General features: G+C 62.4%; 1 protein-coding gene across 1 annotated transcript in view; it reads left to right on the forward strand.

The window, feature by feature from the left end:
* The first annotated feature begins 4,352 nt into the window (after positions 1-4,352).
* CABP7 (calcium binding protein 7) overlaps positions 4,353-10,608 on the forward strand; it is a 15,070-nt gene continuing 8,814 nt past the window's right edge. Inside the window, exons 1-2 of the mRNA XM_014542514.1 lie at positions 4,353-4,363; positions 7,466-7,473. The gene's annotated coding sequence lies outside the window, so the exon portion shown is untranslated. The remainder of the gene's footprint in view (positions 4,364-7,465; positions 7,474-10,608) is intronic.

The following is a 10,608-nucleotide window of genomic DNA, read 5'->3' on the forward strand; positions in this document are numbered from 1 at the left end:
GATCTTGCTGCTGCGGGGGAGGGTCTGCTGAAATTGGGGAGCAGGAGAGAGGGGGCTGGAGGGGTGGGGTGGGGAGGGACGTGCAAGACTGTTTACTGACAGCAGCCAGTGCCGGGAGCCAGGGGAACGATGGGATTGTGTGAGCCCCACTTTATAGATGAGGACACGGAGCCTCGGCCATGGGAAGGCCTTGCCCAAGGTCACTCAGGGGGAGAGAGGCAGAGCCGGGCTGGAGGTGAGTGGACGCCCCTCGAACCCCAGCACCCAGGCCTCTGGTCCCAGGACACCCCAACACCCGCACCGGCACCGCCTCCTTCAGGGAGGCAGCTGGTCCTTCCTGCTGCCACAGACGGAGCCAGGCAAGAAAGATCGTGTCATTAACATGACAAATCCCTTCACTAACGGCACTGGAAGGCCTGTCTCCTGCCTCTCGTCCCTCAGCCCCCGCGTCCCGCTGCCCCCTGGTGGGAAGCAGGGCTGGGGCCACCGGCCGCCTTGTCCCTGAGATGACCTTGGGTCGCCAGCCCTCCAGCAGGGTCGGGGCGAGGGGGGCTCCATTCTCCAGCTGAGGAAAGAGGCTCAGAGAGGGGACAAGGCCCTCGGCTGGGGCTCCCTCCTTTGCAAGGGTCCCCGCCACGGACCCGCCCATAGGGAGCGGAGGGCGCTCAAGTGACCCCAAAGGCCCCGTCCGACCCTGGGGTTCCACGGCCGTGCCCCGCCCCTGCTCAGAACAAGTCCAAAGCGACCCTCACCTTCCAGAACAGCGTCCCAGCCCGTGGTTGGCTACAGAGCCTTTCTTCGGGGTCAGACCTGTCTCCCATCTTGGGGGGCGTTTTCTTGTCTGAGCTGCACCCTGTGGAGGACGGAGCAGGGGTCCTTCTCCTGCATTTCCAGGCGGGAAACCCTGCGGCCTTAGGCTGGCTGCTGCCCTCAGTTCCCCCCTTCTGACAAGGGGGACAGACCCTGGTTTGTTTTTACTGAGGCTGAGGCTGAGCTTGTGCAGGGCCTGGTGCTGGGTGAGAACATGTCTCTCCCTACATCCACCCACATCCGTGCACATCTCGTCTACGCCTGCGTGTGTGGAGAGGCCCACGCGTGCAAAGTTCACTGAGCCACAGACATATGTGCCCACAACGCGTCCGCCCCAACTGAGCGCCAGCTGTGCCCTGGGTTCTCGAGCCCCAGGTGTTCAGACACAGGTGTGCACCCAACCCGGCCACAGAGCACACGCCTGGGCTGACACGCCCAGCCCACGTGCATCCTCGCGTGCCCACACCCCCTCAGGCGTCCGCCAGACCTGTGCGTGTGCATCTGTGCCACGTGCACGGCCATCGAGAGCCCCATTCGGAGTCTGGGCTCTTCTGGGAAGCCGGGCAGGTGAACAGATGCGGGAAGACGCTGGCTGCCCAGCCCAGCAGGCAGCCCAGGTTCCCAGCACGAACCCCGTCTCCCCGTCCCTCCTCCAGGCCAGCCGCAAGGACACGCTGTTCGTCTGCCCGGTGTCCTGGTCTCCTTGGACGCAGACAGAGCCCACGGAGACGTCTGGCGCATCCTGACTCAGTCACAGGAACTGCAAAGCTCCCCCGCCCCGCCCCGCCCCTTCCCTGGGCCCCGAGCTGTCCTGCCTGTCCTTCCCCACCTGGTGGGCAGCTACAACCACCCCCCCCCTCGCCCCCCACCTGGGCCCATCGTGGGGAGAGCGCTCCTCTCAGCATCACCATGAGGGGTCACCCAAGCCCTCCCACCTGCTTCTCTCAAGACCCGTGGTCCCTTCTGAAAAAACGAGAGGCAGGTCCAACTAGACATTGGCCAAGGCCCTGCCCATCTCCAGCTGTGTGAGTCTCCCAAAGGCCAAGGAGTGGGGGGAGGTGGGGCAATACAGGGAGGAGGGAGCAGAGTTGTAGGGACAGCGCCTGCCTCCCGGACCCAGCACCGAGCCTCCCAGGGTTGGGGGTTCCCCGAGCTGTCCTGCCTGTCCTTCCCCACCTGGTGGGCAGCTACAACCACCCCCCCCCTCGCCCCCCACCTGGGCCCATCGTGGGGAGAGCGCTCCTCTCAGCATCACCATGAGGGGTCACCCAAGCCCTCCCACCTGCTTCTCTCAAGACCCGTGGTCCCTTCTGAAAAAACGAGAGGCAGGTCCAACTAGACATTGGCCAAGGCCCTGCCCATCTCCGGCTGTGTGAGTCCCCCAAAGGCCAAGGGGTGGGGGGAGGTGGGGCAATACAGGGAGGAGGGAGCGGAGTTGTAGGGACAGCGCCTGCCTCCCGGGCCCAGCACCGAGCCTCCCAGGGTTGGGGGTTAGAGCACCCCTGAGCCTGGGGCTGTGCTTGGTGCCATTTTACAGATGAGGAAACTGAGGCCTGAGGAGACGTCGTGAGGAGCCAGGAGCCCCCAGCTCCCTGCACGGCCCCACAAGAAGGGCCACAGCCTGGGAGCCATGCCCGAGACAACGCCGGTACTCCCCGTCCTGCCCTTGGTCAGGGAGGGTGGCCTTCCGGGAATGGCTCTCTCCGGAGCCAGGCACCTCCTCTCCCTGCTCCGGCTCCTGGCTCTGAGCCCACCCTCCGCACTGCCCATCCATCTGCCGTTGCTTCCTGGCAGGGCCCGTGGGCCGTACATCACCTGATGAAGGCCGAGGCAGCCGGCCAGGCGGGTGGGCAGGGGGTGCCGGGTGCTGGTGGGATTTCAGACACCGGCTCCTGCCTGTGAACCGGGAGCTGGGCCCCGCAGAGGGGGGGCCCCCTTCAAGTCCCAAAGCCCACCGCGGAGCAGCCACTGCTGGGGGGCAAGGAGGAAGGAGGCAGTGGGAGGCCACGAGGTGACCTGGCTGAAGGGGAGTGTAGGTCGGCTGACGGCTGCACAGGTGGAAGGCACCGAGGTTGAGTATTTGGCAGCAGGACAGAGATTTTTATCGCCGCCCCCCCCCCACCCCCCGCCAAGTGATTTGCTGATGTCAGTCACTGGGGTGCCATCTCCTGACTGAGTTACTGGTGGGGGTGGGAGTCAGGGCCGGAGGGAAGGGCTCACAGCCAGGGTGTCTCGGCCCAGCATCAACCTCCTCCCACTTCAGCCCCTCAACCTGCCCTCACCTGCCAGGGCCGCCTTTTCAGGGAGCCTCCTGTTCATTCATTCATTCATTCATTCATTCATTCAACATCGATGTATGAGCATCAACTGTACGTCACAACACAGATGCAGTAATGATCAAAATTCAGCACCAGGCAGAAGGCAGAGTCCCAGCACGTTAGGCTGTGCTGAGTGCGAGCAGGATAACAAAGCCGGGCAGAGGGAGAACGGGGGTAGTGTGTCTGTTTTGCGGTTTTTTTATTTTTTAAGTTAGGATGGCCCCTGGCCCCACAGGGCCCTCCAGTTCACCCCAGCCCCACACAGCTCCTCTAATTACACAGCCATAAAGCACAAATCTCTAACGATCCAATTAGTAACGCCATTACTGCTCTGTCCAGGATTAAAATTACCAATTAAACTGCTGTCGATTTTATCATCACTTAGGCTCAACACAACCCGGGCACTGCGGGCCACAGAGGATCATTAGAGGGCCTGGGGTGGGGGGCCAGGCCTGCAGGCCTCGCTCAGCCCTGGAGACGGCCTAGCCCCGGTCCCCAGCACTGGGGACTCCAAAGGATCACAGCCCAGTTTCCCAGGGAAGTGGTGGTGGCCGGGAGAGGCGGGGCTCCTGCAGGACCAGCCCCTCCCTGAGCAGCCCCTCCAGCCTGGGCCACCCCCATGGCCCCTCCTCGTCAAAACTCACCCATCTGTGTCCCGGTCTCTTGGGGCTGGGCTGGGCCCTGGGACAAGGGGCCACAGGTGCTCCTCCAAAAGTGTGGCCTCCACTTCCCCTGCCTCCTCTCTCTGCCACCACAGCGCCCTCTGCACACAGGCTCCCATGCCATCCTTACACGCTGTGGTTGGGGGAGTGCCACTCTGATGAGCTGCTTGTCAATGGTTAGCGCTGTCTGTCTCCCAGGTGACATGCAGGGGTCCCTTTGGGGGGGCTCTGAATGCCTTGTCTCAGGACAGGGGCGCTATTGGAGCACAAAGCCAGAACCCAGGGAACAAGCAAGTGCTGGCTCTGCCTCTTGGAGGTGGTGAGAGCCCCGCGCCTGGAGGTGTGCAAACGCAGGCTGCGCCCAGGCCAGGTGGCAGCAGGTGGAGGCAGCAGCTCATGCCTGGGGAAGAGGAAGCGCTGGGCCAGAGGCCTGAAGCCGGGTCAATAAGCTGACTCTTCTGGGAAGGAATTTGAGGGGTGGTGGGCGGCTCGAGACAGGGAGGCAGGCACCCACCTGAAAACTCAGCCCCAGGGGTGTGCTAAGGGCCTCTGGTCCCCGGAACCCCGAGGATGGTGAACATCTGTGCTCCGCCTCGGACCCTGGGCTGGGCACCTTGTGTCCTTCCTCTCTCTGTCTCGCCCTGACAGACAGGTGCCCTTGCTCCCAGGCGAGGCACCAACACTCTAAGCTCCAATGACTTGCCCAACAAGGTCACACAGTTTCTCTCTTGGGTCTGATCCCAGAGGACATGCTCATGTCCCTGGTGGTGGTGGGGGGGGGCGGGGGCAGTGCCCAATGAGGTTGCAGAGTCCACCCACAGAGTCTGTGCATTTCAGCACCTGGGCAGCTCCTTATTCGAGTGGAAACGTACACATAGCCCTTCGTGTCATCCAGAGAGATGCAGAGAGGAGGGGGCAGGCGCCGTGGGGATTCAGGGCCCCAGTCTCACCCTGCTCCAGAGGGGAGATGCAAATCCCCCCACTCCCCTCCCTCCCTCCATCGTAGGCCAGCCGGAGAAGGGCCTCTTGTGGGAGAGCAGGCAGGTTGGTGGAGCATCTTGTCAAAGGCAACAGACGAGGCAGGGATCTGGGAGCCCAGAGCAATTAGGAGCTGCCTTGCGCCTCGTCTCCTGCCAGCTGTCACAGCTGTCACTCAGGAAGCGGGCCCGGAGCAGGCGCTGGGCCTTCCGTGCCCACCATCTCCCTCCCAGCCAGCAGCCTGGCCATGCCCTGGGGGTAGGTTCCTACTTCCCAGAAGGGGAACCGAGGCCCAGAGGGGACCAGAGACAGGGATCTCTGTCATTTTCTGGGTGGAGCCCACAGATCCACCTGAGAAGGGGGAGCAGGCATAGCTCTGTGGGCCTTGGCTTTGCGTCAGAGGAGAGGACAGGGATGCCTAAAACCTCTTGCCTGCCCAGACTCAATTTCCCCCACCAGGCCTTCTGCCCCTGGAGCAGTGGTTCTGCCCCTGGCTGTGCCTTCAAAGGTACTGGAGAGCTTGATTAAAATGCCTGGCCCACCCTCACCGGTTTGGCTCAGTGGATAGAGCGTTGGCCTGCGGACCAAAGGGTCCCAGGTTCGATTCAGGTCAAGGGCATGTACCTTGGTTGCGGGCACATCCCCAGTAGGGCCTTCTGCCCCTGGAGCAGTGGTTCTGCCCCTGGCTGCGCCTTCAAAGATACTGGAGAGCTTGATTAAAATGCCCGGCCCATCCAAACCGGTTTGGCTCAGTGCATAGAGTGTCGGCCTGCGGACCAAAGGGTCCCAGGTTCGATTCAGGTCAAGGGCATGTACCTTGGTTGCGGGCACATCCCCAGTAGGAGGTGTGCAGGAGGCAGCTGATCGATGTTTCTCTCTCATCGATGTTTCTAACTCTCTATCCCTCTCCCTTCCTCTCTGTAAAAAATCAATAAAATATATATATATTTTTAAAAAATGCCCGGCCCAGGCCCCAGCCCAGCCCAGCCCAGCCCCGCGGGTCCTGGGGGTGAGTGCCTGTGCCTCGGTCTCCCTGCCAGGTGTTTGCACTCATTGACAAAACCTGCCGGCCCAGGCCCCAGCCTAGCCCAGTCCAGTCCCGTGGGTCCTGGGTGAGTGCCTGTGCCTTGCTCTCCCTGCCAGGTGTTTGCACTCATTGACAAAACCTGCCCGAGGGCTAGAAGCTTCTCTGCTCCTGCAGCCAGGCCACCCTCTGCCTTCTAGAATCTAGACCACTCTGGGCTCAGGGGAGTCAGGGCGCCTGCGAGGGAGGACCTGCAGGTCCAGCCTCAGCAGCAGGTGTGAGCGCTGTGCGTGCCAGGGACAGTGAGTGGCGCCAGGCACCGTCACCTTCGTCATCTCGCCAGATCCTCGCGGGCAGCAGCCCCGGCTGGGTGGTGGCAGCACCAACCCCATTTTCCAGGGGAGGTAACTGAGGCAGGACGGGTGCCACACTCAGGGCACAGAGCTGGTAACAGAGGACGGGATTCATCTCGGCCACACTGGACTCTGAGTCCAGTGCTCTTTCTCCATCGCCAAGTTGCTTCTCAAAGAGCGGCAGGTTCTAGACCTGTCCCCTTCGTCCCACTTCCTTCTCCTGGACTCTGTCACCTGCTTGGTCCTGTCTGCCCCGGTCACCTGTGGGAGCTGGGCATCTAGAGGCCCAGGAGGGGGGATGCCCAGGGCAGGGCGAGAGCAGAGCAGACAGGGGCCGCTGGGATCGGGCCTCCGCCCAGTCCCGGCTCAGTCTGCCTCTGCAAGTCTATAAATTCCATTATTCATCCAGTGATGGTATGAGTTTGTCCAGACGATGAATATTTTATTCACCTCCACACACTGTCCCCAGCAGGTTTCTTGGAACAATATTGTCCCCCAGCCAAGGAGCAGAGGCCAGCGCCTCTGCCCTCCCTGGACACCCCTCCCTCACCCCGCTGACCTCCTGCGACCCCCAGCAGCCCCCCTGCTCAGGCTGGGCTGAGGTCAGCAGTCCTGACACGACCTTGAGCTTGGTGCTTACCCTCCTCCACTTTGACTTCCTCCTCTGGACAATGGGTTCATTTATTGCCTTATCAGGCTCTGCGTGTCCCGCAATAAATTCTCCCTACTCTGCAGGGCCCTGCGGCTGCCAGGAGCTCTCCCTGGTGCTGAACGCGCGTGGTGAGAGGATGCTGGCCTCAGAGCAGCGGTCCCCGTCTGGTCAGGGAGGGTGGGGAGCAAACTGGCTTCGACAGGAGAGGGATCCAGCCCCCACCCCGCTCAGGATGGCCCCCACTTCTTTCTCCCCGCCTCCCTGCACGTGGCGGATTCTCCCAGCATCACAGGTGGGTTACTTCTCCCCGTGTCCCCAGCCAAGTACTAGTGGGTGAGGCCTGTGGAGACCCTTCTTAGGAGGTGCCCGCAAGTGTCCTGGGGACACCCCAGGGAGTGCAGTGTGATGGCAGCAGCACCTCCCCCAGATGGGGGAGCGACAGACAGAACTCACACCCTGCAATCGCACCAGCTGCTCCCCTGTGACATGCAGAGAAGAGGACAGAGCTGCAATGCCGAAGGGTGGGTGGACGGTCGTTCATCCATTCATTTATTCTTTCATTCACTCATTAAGAAGATGTTCATCCAGCCCCGCTCCCTTCCCCAGCCCAGCCCAGCCCTGGGCCAGCTACAGGATCTGGAGGATGCAGACGAGACCCCGCCCCCCAGAGCTGAGGGTGGTCCCCTCACACTTCTGAGCTTCTGCCCACCAGGCTCCTCCTCCTGGAGTTCCCCTGACTCGTCATAAGAACCACCATTTCCGCACACTGAGCACTTACACGTAGGACCTAAGTGCTCACACCGGGGGTTAGAGGTGCTCCTATTTCACAGGTACAAGGTGAGGGTAGACCCCCAAGGTCATACAGCCAGCTCTGGGTTCTCCATGCAGAGCTCCTCCTGCTCGCGGCACTGCCTCTCCCACCACAACGTCAGACCACTGTCTCCATGTCCTTTCTGCCCCTCCATTCTCTGCTGCCCTTCAGCAGGCAGTGAGCTGCGGCCTCAGCCACGCCATACAGCCCTCTGGAGCTTGCTGTGTGAGCCCCAGGTACAAGCAGCTCCCTCTCCTCCTCTGACTCAGCCTGGCTTACCCAGGGCTGCCCAGTGACCCCCGATGCGCAGTGACCCCAGATGTGCAGCGGGGGAGGGCCAGGAGGTTGACAATGGTTCCCAGAGGAGGCCGCGTTCCTCTGAGGCTGAAAGGGCAGGGAGAGATCAGCAGGGCTCGGAGCCTGGCCCCTGGCCCCACCCTGCTCCCACCTGGGGCTTGAAGCCCCCAGCTCCGCCCCATGCAGCTGCGTGACTCCACGTGGGCCCTGCAGTGCCCCTGTCCATGAGTGGGGGCAAAGCCAAACTGCCTTCAGAGGTTCAGACGACTCAGCTGGTTACACGCACAGCCCAGGTGGAGCCCACAGATCCACCTGCGAAGGGGGAGCAGGCGTAGCTCTGTGGGCCTTGGCTTTGAGCCAGAGGAGAGGACAGGGACTGGCCTGAGTCACCTGGGGGTTCAGAGACGGCCCTAACAGTGGGGTACGCTACCGTCTTGGGGCAATAACCCCCAGTGAGTCCTGTCCCTTTGGCCTGGTGGAGCCTGACCCAGAGTAGCCTGGTCACAAGGTAGACAGCCCGACCCCTTGGCCGTAGACCAAGGCTGAGGCCTGGAGATCTGTGTCAGGCCTGCGGGCCTGGCCTGGTGAGGTAGGCCCACCCACGTGGCTTTTGCCTGGTTCATCTCAGGGATTGTTTCTGCGCCGTCCTTTCTCTACCGGCTCTTCCACAAAATACTGACTTCAGCGCATGGGCCACGTAGTTCCAATCGCACTGTACGTGCGCGCCCGCACGTGGTATTTTGTGGAAGAGCCACACCGAAGGGGCCAAAGAGCCGCATGTGGCTCGAGAGCGGCGGTTGGCCAACCACAGAGTCCTGGGCAGCAAGGCTGGGAGCCACAGGAGCCGCAGCAGGAGGTGCCCCTCCCTTCCTCCCTCCCTCCCTCCCTCGGGAGGGCCAGTACTAACACGCCCTGCTGCAGCCTCTCAGAGTCCTCACCTCCCCCAGCTGGGTTTCCCACCAACCCCTGAGCAAGCTCCAGCCCACCCTCCCTTGGTGATTTAGGGCGTCTGGCCTGGGCTGGGACAGCCTGGCCACTCAGCAAGAACCACAGGAGTGAGCCGCTGCGGCTCCCACTCTCCATCAATATGTGGCAGCCATAATTATTATTAATTCATATCTCCCGGGGGGATTGTCATGCTAATAGGAAATTCCCAGGAGATCCAGGGAGGCCCTGCCCTGCCAGGCACCTCTCATATGTCACTTCATTTCATCCTCACCACTGCCTGGGAGGTGGCCTCGCCACCCTCACTTCACAAGGGGGAAACCGAGGCCCCAGGAGGTTAAGGGAAATGGCCATGTTCCCACCGCAGAGGTGGGAGATGCAGGAGCCCTGGGTGTGCCTGGCCTTGAGTTCTAAACTCTCACATCCCCAGTCATCTGTCCGCCAGAGGACCCGAGGGACCGCAAAGCCCGCAGCGACAATGGTGGGATGTCGGACAAGGGGCGGGGGGATGAGAAGGGTTTCAGGTGTGGGCTTTCCTGGGGCCTCTTAAAGCCACAGGCACTGGTCCTAGTGGGCATCCGAGGAGCCCACAGAGGCTGGGGAGACATAAATAGTTGGGGTCCCTCCTGACTCCCAGCCCAGCCTGGCTCAGCCAGGACTACCACCTCTCTCTCCCTGAGCCCCCTCTCCCCAGGCCCCAAGACAGGACTGTGATTAATCAGCGACAAAAGCAGAAACAGGCAGAAAAATGCAATCAGCTCGGGAAGGGCAGGGTCAGGCAGGGATGTGACAATCTGCTTTCCCGCTGGGGGCTGGGGCCATTGGCCGACTGGACCAAAGAGGGCAGGGAGGGGGTTTCCAGGGGGCCTCCAGGGGCAGGACCCACAGCTGGGGCCACAGCAAGGCCAGAGGGTCATCTCTTCCCCCATAAACATATACTCACCTCTGTGCACACAGGCCCAAGCCACGCTCGGCCCCAGGTCTGCCCCCTGCCCCCCTCCCTCACTTAGACTTCTGCCAACCAGTCCCTGCCCTCCCTTCCCCTGCCAGCTCACAACCCTAGCACATACAGGTGTCCAAACACTCCTGACCCACGCCCATGGGACTTGCAAACACTTGTACGCACCCTCGTGGATAACAGACAGAGGCACGCACGTGCTATGCCCACGAACATCGACCGCCTCACCCCGACGTGCACACGTGCTCCGGGGCCTGACAGGCCCTCACACCAGTCCCTGCAGGACACGTGGCCACCCCTCTGCCCCTCAGTGCCCCCTGGGCCATGACACAGACCCTGGCTCCTCCTCTGAAGGCCCAGGGGTGGGAGCCTGGGAAGGAGCCAGGACTGAGGCTCTATGGGGAGGGGAAGGGGAGGTCAGCCAGGAGGTCTCAGCCGCAGGGCCTGGGAGCCTTCCCCGACCCAGACCAGCTCCTGCCTGCTGCCCCTGCTTCGTGACCTTGCTCAACGCCCTTGTCTCTAGCCTCAGTTTCCCTACCTTGGAGCCTGAACTGGCACCCACACTGATTCTCCCCGAGGTCCCAGCGCCTGGGGCCGACCTCAGCTCACGGCCAGGCCCGGGTCTTACCCTTACCCGGGTTCCCTGCTCTCAGTTCGAAGGGTTTGGGGGCGGGCCAAGGGGCAGGAAGAAAGGGCCCCACCCCACCTTGATCCCGGTGACTGCGGCGGGGGGCGAGTGATCCTCCGCAAGGAGAGAGGGGACCCCGGGTGAGGGGGACAGGAAGCCCCAGCGGGCTTGG

This window comes from Myotis brandtii, unplaced genomic scaffold (assembly GCF_000412655.1).
Source record: "Myotis brandtii unplaced genomic scaffold, ASM41265v1 scaffold303, whole genome shotgun sequence".
NCBI lineage: Eukaryota > Metazoa > Chordata > Mammalia > Chiroptera > Vespertilionidae > Myotis > Myotis brandtii.